This window comes from Dama dama, chromosome 12 (assembly GCF_033118175.1).
Source record: "Dama dama isolate Ldn47 chromosome 12, ASM3311817v1, whole genome shotgun sequence".
In the NCBI taxonomy this organism is placed as follows: Eukaryota; Metazoa; Chordata; class Mammalia; order Artiodactyla; family Cervidae; genus Dama; species Dama dama.
The window spans coordinates 57,950,279-57,961,183 of record NC_083692.1 but is presented as its reverse complement, the minus strand read 5'-3'; the positions used below and the strand labels follow the sequence as shown (position 1 = coordinate 57,961,183).

Genomic DNA, 10,905 nt, shown 5'->3' with positions numbered 1-10,905 from the left:
GCACCTGAGTTACCTGAGAAATTTATGGAGAGTGACATCAGAAAGAAGACAAACTAGATTTTTGGTCCTTGTCAGAGAAACAGCAACCAGCAAATACTCAACAGACAAGATGCCTGTGTGAAGACCTCAAAATTGTTGGGAAGGTTGGACCCCCAGCTGACCCCCCAGAGCAAATGACTATCTGACCTGCCAGGGGAAGCCCCCTCTACCTCCTACTGCTACTCAGGAGCAGGATGTGACTAGAAGTTCATGGACTAGACTGAACACATCACCTTAGCTGCAATGAAACAATCCAGAAAACTCCACCACCACCACCACCAGAAGAGCCCCTCAGCGGTCACACAGCTGGAGCCTGGACCCTGGAGCCTGGACCCTGGACCCTGGGACACTGCTGAAGAATCGCTCCTGTCTGCCAACAGCAGAGTAGAAGCAACAGGAAGAACAGTCCCACCCTTATGTCCATCTTCCAAATCTCCCACACATGTATCTATGGCAGGCCATACCCTGGCCACAAGGAGCCTGTAGAACATAGCTTTCAGCTTTCCAACCTCGGCGTCAAAGAAGGCAAATGGGAGGGACAGTGGATACCAAGTTCTCACAATGACATAGTCTTCCCCTTTCTGCCCAAAGGCAGTATCTGCCACTTGGCAAAGCAGTTGTGAAACTCTTTAGGAATGTAGCCAACATGGTAGGGTTTGGGTTGACACCAGTCAGAGCAATGAAAGGCTGCATTAGCAGCTTCCTGTGTGAGAAGTTTCTTGGGTCTGTGTTTGTCCCATGATACTTCTTCTGTCCTCACAGAGAAATGAACAGAGGATTTAGATTACACCCTGGAAGGTCCCCAGAAGAACACAGTGTGATTACAGCTCACATGATATCTCGACTAATCTTGCCAAGTGTTTAACCAAGTTCATAGCATCTGTGAATGGTAGGATTTTAAGAAGCCTGAGACTGTGGGTCTTAGATAGCCTCTCACCACCCACCAGCTTTGAGAAGGTGGAGGATATCTTTCCTTTGCATCACAGCTCCCTTATATGAGAAGTTTATTTTCAGAGTTGACTTGGCATGAGATGAAGATTAGACAAAGCAAGTCTAGTAAGTCATACCATACCTTACTCCTCAGAAGTCTGAGCTGAGAATTTTGAGAGCATTCCATGTCAGTTGAGGATACAATTCTTTTCCCCAAGTCCTCACAGAAAGACCTTGACTTGACTCTTGGCTTTAAATAAAGAAGTTTTTAAATTAGATTCTCATGTGTCTTTAGTGGCACTTGCACATTGCTGATCACTTTCTCGGTCCATTCAGACCTTTGCTTATCTGTAGACTCAAACACAGGCTGCTTATTTAATGTTGAAAATGATAACTCCAGTGTTGGGGTTGCTTGTCCTTCTTCTGAAGATGCTGGTGATTCCCTACTTTGTCATTTGACATATATTATTATATTGCCAAAAATCTCTGAACTTGCAGCCCTTAAGAGGAATGCCATAATGCTATGTGGATGACATGGAAAGGTTGTAAGATACAATATTAAGTGAAAAAAAACAAGGTTCAGAGTAGTATATATAGTATGTATATATGTATAGTACAAAACCATTTTTATTTTTGAAGCATTGGTGAAATGTAGCATCAGCATTGCCCAGGAACTTGTTAGAATGTTGATTCTTAGGCCTCACCCCTGCCCCTCCCACCGCCCAGCACCCAGCCATACTACTGAATTGGAAACTTTGAATGTGGGGCTGGCAGCGTGACCTCCAGATGGTGGTGAACCGAAGCTCTAATGTGTCCTGTCTTGGGATTGTTTGCTACTATATGTAGTGTCCTAGAGTGTGTATCCCCGCTCCCAGGTGGCGCTAGTGGTAAAGAACCCACCTGCCAAGGCAAGAGATGTAAGTTTGATGCCTGGATCAGGAAGATCCCCTGGAGGAGGAAATGGCAACCCACTCTAGTATCTTTGCCTGGAGAATCCTGTGGACAGAGGAGCCTAGTGGGCTATAGTCAATGGGATTGCAGAGTGGAATCACGACTAAAGCGACTTAGCACACACGCAGGGTATGTAAGGGTTTCTAGCACCTTTATAATTTGCATATGATCCCAGTAAATGAATTCCTTACATTTGTGAAGGATTTTGATTTTATTCTCCCTGATTCATTGTATTCATATGTCTTTTCTTTACAAAATCAGTAAAAATTAAAAAAAAAAAATTAAATGTGTCCCAAAATGCTGGCAACTAGAAGAAAAAAAAAATCTAGAGGACTATATATTAGGCCAAGGCTTTTCAGCCTTTGATGTCCATACAGATTTCTGGGGGGCCTCATTAAAATGTGAGAGCAGATTGAGGCCTGAGGTTCTGCATTTGTAACCAGTTCCAGGCCAAAGCATTGGTCTGTGGATCACATTTTGAATGGCACACCACTGAAACATCAGCCATGGTTATTTCTGGAAAGTAAAATTATGGGAGATTTTCACTTTGTGCATTTCACCTTTGTGGATTGTTTGGATTTAATTTCTTGCAAAGAGCTATATTGGGAGAGAAGAGTAAAGAATTTAAAAATCTTTCATCAGAATTTGTCTTACTTCTATCTCTCTCTGTTCTGTAGGCTTAGCCTTTAAAATAGCAAAAATTTCCAAGAGTACATCAAAAGGAAACTGATTTATTGGTCATATGCATCCCCATGCCACCCAGCTTATTGTGGATATAAATATTAAAGAGAAGTGTTTTTTAAAAGTGGTGTTAGGTGGTAGAGGGCACCTGAAAAGGACTCATATTAGCTGGATTTTTTTTTTTTTTCAGTGGAAAGCATCAAAAACCTAAGCAAAACAGGCTTAAGGAACCAAAGGAAATTTTCAAGAAATCCAAAGGAAATATTAATAGTTTCAGTCACGGCTGAATCTAAGCCTTCATCAAATGACATCCTTAGGAGTTGGTCTCTTGCTCCCTCTAAGCTCTCCTTTCCTCTGCAATGGCTTTGCCTCCATGTAGTCCCTCTTTCCCTAGGACGGCCACCCGAAGCAAGAGATTCTATTTTACCAGATTAGCAGCCACAACAAGATGAGAACTCCCCTTCACAGCAAGTCCCATCAATGACTTCTGCTGGCGTGAACTCCTCTCTGGACCAGTCTCCCCATCAATCTGACTCTGACTAGCTCAGCTTTGCCACAGTTACATTTCTGAAGAAGCCTAAGGGTGGTACAACCCCACCCAAAAAAACTGAAAGGAAGGGATGAGTCCCTAGAGGAGAACTAAAATGTTGATGTAAGAAGAAGGCAGATAGATGTAAAAGTGAGAGATGATGGTATATTACTGTGCAGATCTTGCAGCACAGTATTCTCCTTTTACTTATTTGGAAACCAGAGTAAGTCACAATAGTAAACAATATACCCAAGATTTCCCTATTGCTACCCCTTTGTTGTAGAAACCTCTCTACTGTGTTACCTCTTTTTGTTGGAAACTAGAAATGAATTGAATATGAAGCCTCTATAATACATGCTTACCACTGAAATGTCTTCTTAAACACTGTATTTCAGATATTAAACTTAGAGGAGCTATAATTGCACATCGATCATCTTTGACTGTCCTACATCGACTGCTCACAGTAAGTAAGAAAACCACATTCCTTCTGTAATAGTAATTCTTGCTCCTCCTTTCCTCCTTGGGCAAACAAGTTGAAGCTTGATGAAGCGTGGCTGCTGGTCTACTTGGAAAAAGTTTGAGTCCTAACCAGGTGATTGCATGAGTGAGGTGGATGCACTATGGATGGAGGGGCTCACAGAAATCTCTGATCTTCTTTTGTGGCATATTTTATCTCAGGAACTTGATTAATAGTCTAGACCTGGTCCTCCCTTTGGGCGGGCTTGTTGTCCTCTCAATTTTCCCAGGCACAGCATTATCCCTGTGGACAGGTACAGGCATGCATCAGAAATCTGGAGGCTCGCCCAAAAAGTATGTCTGCTGTTTGTAAAGGAGCAATGTAGTAATTACTTGTGAGTAATGCAGTGGCAGCTCTTCCATGAGAAATTAAAACTGAAAAAGAGGGCTTTCCTCTGCTCGAAGGAAGGGTATTGGGTGAGCGAATTCTTGCCCTGGGAACTCTCTCATCTCTTTTCCCCCAAACTCTACCCCTTTATCCCCAGACATCCTTTCTTAAGCACCCCACTCTGGCACTCAGCAAGCCATGGGAATAAGGAAGAACTGGCTGGAAGTAAACAGTTGGCTTGCTCATAGCAATTGAAAGTTTTCTTCTGACGATTCTGGTTCCAGGGGAGGGAGCTGAAGATTAAATCCTGAAGCCTGCCCCATTTGGAGAGCAGCAGCCTGGCTTCTGGTGGCCACAGCAGCAGGTAGGAAATGAATGGTTGTTCTTACTTTTTGTTTTTTGTAAAGCATGATCTGAAGGCAAATTTCATGTTAAGTATCAATATATTGGGCACAGAATCAACAAAGGATTTAAATAATATGATTTCTGTCCATCAATCATCCCAGACTAATGAGAGAATTGATTTCTTTTGGGGGGAGGGGTTGGCTTGGGTTGTCCAATATAATAGCCATTGCAGTCTGTACCAGGAAGAAATTCATGCCTTGATGAATTAGACAGTCTCTGCGTTCTCTGGATTTTCCCTTGTAGTCTGCATGTTTACATACATAAGTGTCCCATTTGCCAAACAGTCGACTTTGTTAAGGACACTCACAAAAGCACAGACGATGATCTGACTAGAAGACAGTCCCCCTCTGATTCATTGTTTTGTTCTAAATTTTTCAAGAGTCCATAAATGGACTTCTTGTAAAACACACCATACATTTTTTAAAAAGGAAGTTATTTGGAGACATCGATGTTAAATAAGTGTCAGTTACATTCACATCAGTTACACCCTCACTCTTTCGGTTGCAAAAAAAGACTTTTATGTATTTTGGGGTCATGTACTTCTGTATAAGGGATATAACTTAGTAAAACTAGACAAGAGACACTAGAGGGAATATGATGAGCTGTTACAGAGTTTGTCATAACCAGATCCCAAATGTTGTAAAGATAAAATATGAGGTGTGCATGATAGAATGAAGGAATAAAGGGAATATGGAAAAGAACAAAGTGGAGTTCTATGAGAATATTCAGGTCTATCTTTTTTAAAGAAACAAAGTTTGAGAGTCAGCAACCAGAAAATCGATTCTCAGAGAAAATATTTGTGAATTGTGTTATTATGTTATTTTTTAAAATGACCATATATTGAGGTTGCCTGTTGTTTGCCATTTTATGTGTATGTTTGTGTGTGTGTGTATGAGAGAGAGAGAGAGAGAGAAGGTACTCTCCTGATACATGGAGTTACGGATCAGTGCTGGGCTTTTTTTTGAGTATTTATTTATTTTATTTGGCTGTATTGGATCTAAGTTAAAGCACTTGGGATCTTCCAGCTTTGTTGTGGTATATGAACTCTTAGTTACAGCACATGAGATCTAGTTCCCTGACCAGGAATTGAACCCAGCCTGCTGCATTGGGAGTGTGGATTATTAGGCAGTAGATCACGAGGAAAGTTCCGATGCAGGGCTATTTTTAAATGAACTTCAGTAAACATTTATTATGCAAACATTAATCAGCACCTCTGTATTCTGGGCATTGTCCTAGGCCCTGGACGATATACACACATACATACTTACATACATGTATATATATATATCATGCTGCATTTCCTCTTCAGCAATCTTTTGTGTGTGTGTGTGTGTGTGTATGTGTACTCAGTCATTCAGTCATGTCCGACTCTTTGAGACCCCATGGACTGTAGCCCACCAGGCTCCTCTGTCCATGGGATTATCCTGGCAAGATCACTGGAGTGAGTTGCCATTTCCTGCTCCAGAGGATCTTCCTGATCCAGTCATCGAACCCATGTCTCCTGCATTGCAGGCAGAGTCTACCATGAGACAGAAAGCCCTCAGTAACCCTTATGGAGTTGTCTTTTTGCTGGTAACACCTAAGACAAAAGTCAGAAACCTTTACTTTACTTTCTTCTTATTTGTGTTATCAAAAAAAGAACTCCAGAGATGTAGTGCAATTACTGGAACACAGCTTCTAAGGTGGCCTGGTTATCAAAACTACTTGTGTACTGATCTCCTAGAAAAGCATATCTTGTCTTCCAGTTGGAAATGACAACTTGTTGAAACCAAACAGCCCCAGCTCCCATAAAATCCAGTGCTCTGAGGCCGAGGAATAGCAGAGCTCTGCTGTTTGATTTGAGTCTTGTTGTGAGTCTCGAGTTCCCTGGTTGAGAGTGAGGTGCTGGTCCTTGACAGGATGTTTGGCCCCAAGGCAGGGGTGATGCAGTCTCTGCCACTGTTTTCTCCCCCAAACCCTGTGGGAGTGAGAGGTGGGGAGGGAGGTGGACAGAACTCCTGCCCCTATGGAGGAGTCTTCTCCAGATGTCTCCCAGGGGACCTTCTTCATTGTATATCATGTGTGAATGGCCCGTGTGTGTGTGTGTGTGTGTGTGTGTGTGTGTGTGTGTGTGTTAGTCATTCAGTTGCGTCCAGCTCTTTGTGACCCCATGGACTGTAGCCCACCAGGCTCCCCTGTCCACGGAATTCTCCAGGCAAGAATACTGGAGTGGGTTGCCATTCCCTTCTCCAGGGATTGAACCTAGGTCTCCCACACTGTGGGCAGACTCTTTACCATCTGAGCCACTAGGGAAACCCATGAATGGCCCCTGAACCCTCAGCAAGCATGATTGAATCTCCTTGAAGACCAGCCCTGATGTTTCTTCTGCCCTGAGAAGCTAACTTCTAAGCTGGCCAAGACAGACTCAGAAACTAGACTGATACATGTGGATGCTACATCATTACTGGCACTCTCCCTCTTCATTTCTCCCCTATAGCTGCCACTTTTTGTGGTTGACATCAATAATACCTAATTCCTCACTCTGGAAAATGTCTGAGTCGGTCATGACAAAGCCAAGGGCAGAATCAGCAACAACAGAACACAAATAATAATAGTACCTAGCATGTGTGAGCACTGGCTGTGTGCCAGCCACTGTGCTAACATCAGTTCAGTTCAGTTCAGTCACTCAGTCATGTCCGACTCTTTGCGACCCCATGAATCACAGCACGCCAGGCCTCCCTGTCCATCACCAAATCCCGGAGTTTACTCAAACTCATGTCCATCGAGTCGGTGATGCCACTCAGCCATCTCATCCTGTCACCCCCTTCTCCTCCTGCCCCCAATCCTTCCCAGCGTTAGGGTCTTTTCCAATGAGTCAACTCTTCGCATGAGGTGGCCAAAGTATTGGAGTTTCAGTTTCAACATCAGTCCTTCCAATGAACACCCAGGACTGGTCTCCTTTAGGATGGACTGGTTGGATCTCCTTGCAGTCCAAGGGACTCTCAAGAGTCTTCTCCAACACCATAGTTCAAAAGCATCAATTCTTCGGTGCTCAGCTTTCTTCACCATCCAACTCTCACATCCATACATGACCACTGGAAAAACCATAGCCTTGACTAGATGGACCTTTTAACATACATGTTCTCATTTATTCTTTACAACCATCTGTGAAGTAGAGAATGCTGGTATCCCCATGATACAGACAAGGAAACTGAGGCTTAGACATTTACCTGTTGTTGGGAGATTCGCATCTGAGTGCCAGACTCCAAAACCTTCAATCACAGCTGTGATGTGAGTGATGATCAAGTTTATAAACACTTAAACATTAACTAAGAGAAGATAGAAAAACAGACCTGTGAGGAGGGTGCTGGGGCAGGTGGCCTTCTGGCTCCCTTGGCTCCCCTGCTCTTCCGTGATGCCTCTGGAAAGGTCTGCCAGAGACCACCAGGGAGACCAAAGGGTTCGTTCTGCTGCCTGTGGCTTCTCTCTGCAAGTGGCCTGTCATCCCTTCCTTTGAGGTCTGGCAGCCGACATTTATCTTGGTCTTTGTTTACAAACAAGGGTCATGCGTCCTGTTCTTTCTTTGCTATTTGGGGCTGACTTTAATTCCAAAGGAGCATATGTTTTACTTCCACTGTGCTGGTGCTGTTGGAGACAGACTCCAGCCTTAAGAGGAGTCTGAGAGAGTCTATAACCTCTTCTTTCCCTTTCTGAGAGAGTCTATAACCTCTTCTTTCCCTTTCCTTGACTTTCAGCTGATATATTCCCCAGAACCTACCTGGAAGCTGGAGGAGTTCTCCGACAGGGATGGTTTCTCTTTCACCAACTACCACTGTTAGCACCGTTGGAAATTCCTCTGAGGAAGAGAGTGTGGTCTCTAGGCTCCACAATTCACAAGTCATGTCACAGGCTCTTTTCTGGGGAATACTCTCACATCTTGAATGCTTTCTGTTTTCAACCTGTAGGCAAACTGTTCTGTCTCCCAAGACTAAGGATGCCAGGGAAGGGCTCAAATCAGAAACCTGTGCAGTTTCAGGCCTCCGCACAGAAACTGTTTGATGGCCCTTTGGTTAACTAGAACAGCACAGCAAGACCTCATCCCCTTAGACTTACAAACTTTTTTATTGTGTGACTTGGTAATGAGCTAGTAAAGGATCACTTTTTCAAGTTTTGGGCATAACTTGCTTGTTTCCAGTTTCAAAGGGTTTCCTTTTTCATTTTATTAGGAGAGATTGAAAGGGTTGCAGATTTGAGGTAACAAAAAGAAAGGGAGCTAATATTAATTGAGCACCTACTATGTGCTGAGTATTCTCCTAACCTCTGACATATGCTGGGCTTCTCTGGTGGTAAAGAATCTGCTTGCAATTCAGGAGACCCAGTTTCAATTCTTGTATCCAGAAGATCCCCTGAAAAAGGGAATGACAACAGGACCTGGCAAGGTAGAAAGGCCCATTTTCAGTTGAAGAAACTCAGGGTCAAAAAGAGTTAAGTTAGTAAGTATGATGGGGGTGTAACACAAACATAAGGCAGAATGCAAAGCCTGGGTTGCTTCCTTTCTTCCACACTGCTTCCACCTGGATTCCAAACCCCTTTCCAGTAGACAGGATGGACTCAGATTGTTGATCTCATCTAGTCTTCTGAGACTTAGGTATGTGACACCTATTGGATGAACAAGGAAACCAAGACTCAGAGGGTGTTGCTTGGGTTAATGGCAATCAGCTTCTATTAAGATTTGATAGTTTCCGACTCATCTCAAAGAGGAATGACTTCCTGAGGAAATAGTCTTCACATGAAAAGGTTTAACCGCCAAGATCCTAATCAACTGTAATCTATTTGTATCACCTTTGATTTTTCCAGATCTTGATCTTAGTGTGTCTGTACTTACATATGCCCTACTTTGTGCTTCTAGCATAGTTTTATTCCATAGACACAGGTCAGTGTCAATGAAATGACAGGCTTGACACTTATGCTGATATAGTTTTCTGTCCTATTACGCAGGCCAATTTTTTGTTATCCAGGATTTGAGATGGTTCAAAGACCACTTTTTCTATTTGTCATCATTATTGTTGTATTTGGAGGTTATGTTTTCCAACGAGGACATTAGTGAATGAAATAGTATGACAAATATTTATAACAAATAGCTGAAAAGATTGCTTTCCTCAGAAACTTTATATCGTCATCAGCAACAAACACACGGACTTGTTTCCTCACAGTTCCATGTTGGCCTGCTTTTTACTGAATTGAAATCATTTATAGTTCTCTGCAAAAATTTTGGGAGTTCTGTTGTTGGAGGGTCTCTCTTGCCATCACTGAGGCCTCTACCTGAGGACCCCGCTGAGTCAGCTAACTGCTGCAATTGCCTTCAGCCAATTTTGAAGACCTAAAATGCCGTGTTCTGTGGCCTGATGAAATTGGAGAGGGGGATAACAGGTGAGGGATAAGTTGAAAAGTAAAGAGAAATGGGTAAAACTCATGATAAATAAGTAGGTCAGAGGAGAAATAGAGGGATATGGGAAAACTAGCCTCTTGGAGATTCTTGAAATGAAGACTAGGATATGAAGTACATTTATTTGTTTCCTAGTTTATGTTGTAGTCAGCCTCCTGGGTGGCCCCTAATGATCTCTGTCCCCTGATATCAGCACCCTAGTGGTCCCTTCCCACATTCCATCAGGGTTGGTCTGTGTTACCAATAGCGTACAGGAGAAGAGATGATAAAATATATTGTGGTTTCTATTTTGACTACTTTCTCCTCTCCTGGTTCGCTAACCCTGGGGGATATCAGCTGTCATGTTGTGAGCAGCACTTTGGAGAGGCCCATGTATTGAAGAACATGGTAGTAATGGCATCACAACCACAGTAGAATCCAAGTGACACCTCTGCCAGAAAGCCTGTCCCATCTGCTCCACTCTATTCCTTGTTAGACCATGGATAGATATTCGTTATCTGTTGCTGTAGAACAAATCACCTCACAGTAATGGCTGAAAACAACAATGATTCATTGCTTATCAGGTTTTTTATTATTATTTATTAATTCTTTGTCCAGCTGAGTCGTTCTTACTATGGTTTTTTCCTGGACCTATTCATTTGATTGCAGTCAGATGCAGATTTAAGATGGTGACACCCTCACATCTGGGACCTCAAATAGCAAGGGATGGAACAGCTGGGGTGGCCTTTCCTTTTGAGCTTTATAAGAGTGTGGTATTCTCAGAGTACCAAGAAGACAAGAATAGAAGCTGTAAGTCCTTTTATGGTCTGGGCTTGGGGATATCGCACACCACCACTTCACCACATTCAATTGGACAAAGAAGTAAAAAGATCAGCCCAGATTCAAAAGGTGGGAGGAATAAACTCTACCTCTTAATTAGAAAATTTTAAATAATGTGTGGTCATTTGTAATCCATCAGGTTCACCCCATGGTCACAATTATTTAAATTGCTACCATAGGAAAAATACACTGCCCTCCTAAGACCCCTGAGATCTCATCCAATGACCCCATTAGACTCAAAGGCCATGATCTTGTAATCTGAATCTGGTACAGATATAGATA

The 10,905-nt window shown here is 42.9% G+C and overlaps 1 protein-coding gene across 1 annotated transcript in view; it reads left to right on the top strand.

Moving 5' to 3' along the window:
* Positions 1–3,533: 3,533 nt before the first annotated feature.
* FRMD6 (FERM domain containing 6) overlaps positions 3,534–10,905 on the top strand; it is a 259,825-nt gene continuing 252,453 nt past the window's right edge. The window contains exons 1-2 of the mRNA XM_061157375.1: positions 3,534–3,593; positions 4,259–4,338. The gene's annotated coding sequence lies outside the window, so the exon portion shown is untranslated. The remainder of the gene's footprint in view (positions 3,594–4,258; positions 4,339–10,905) is intronic.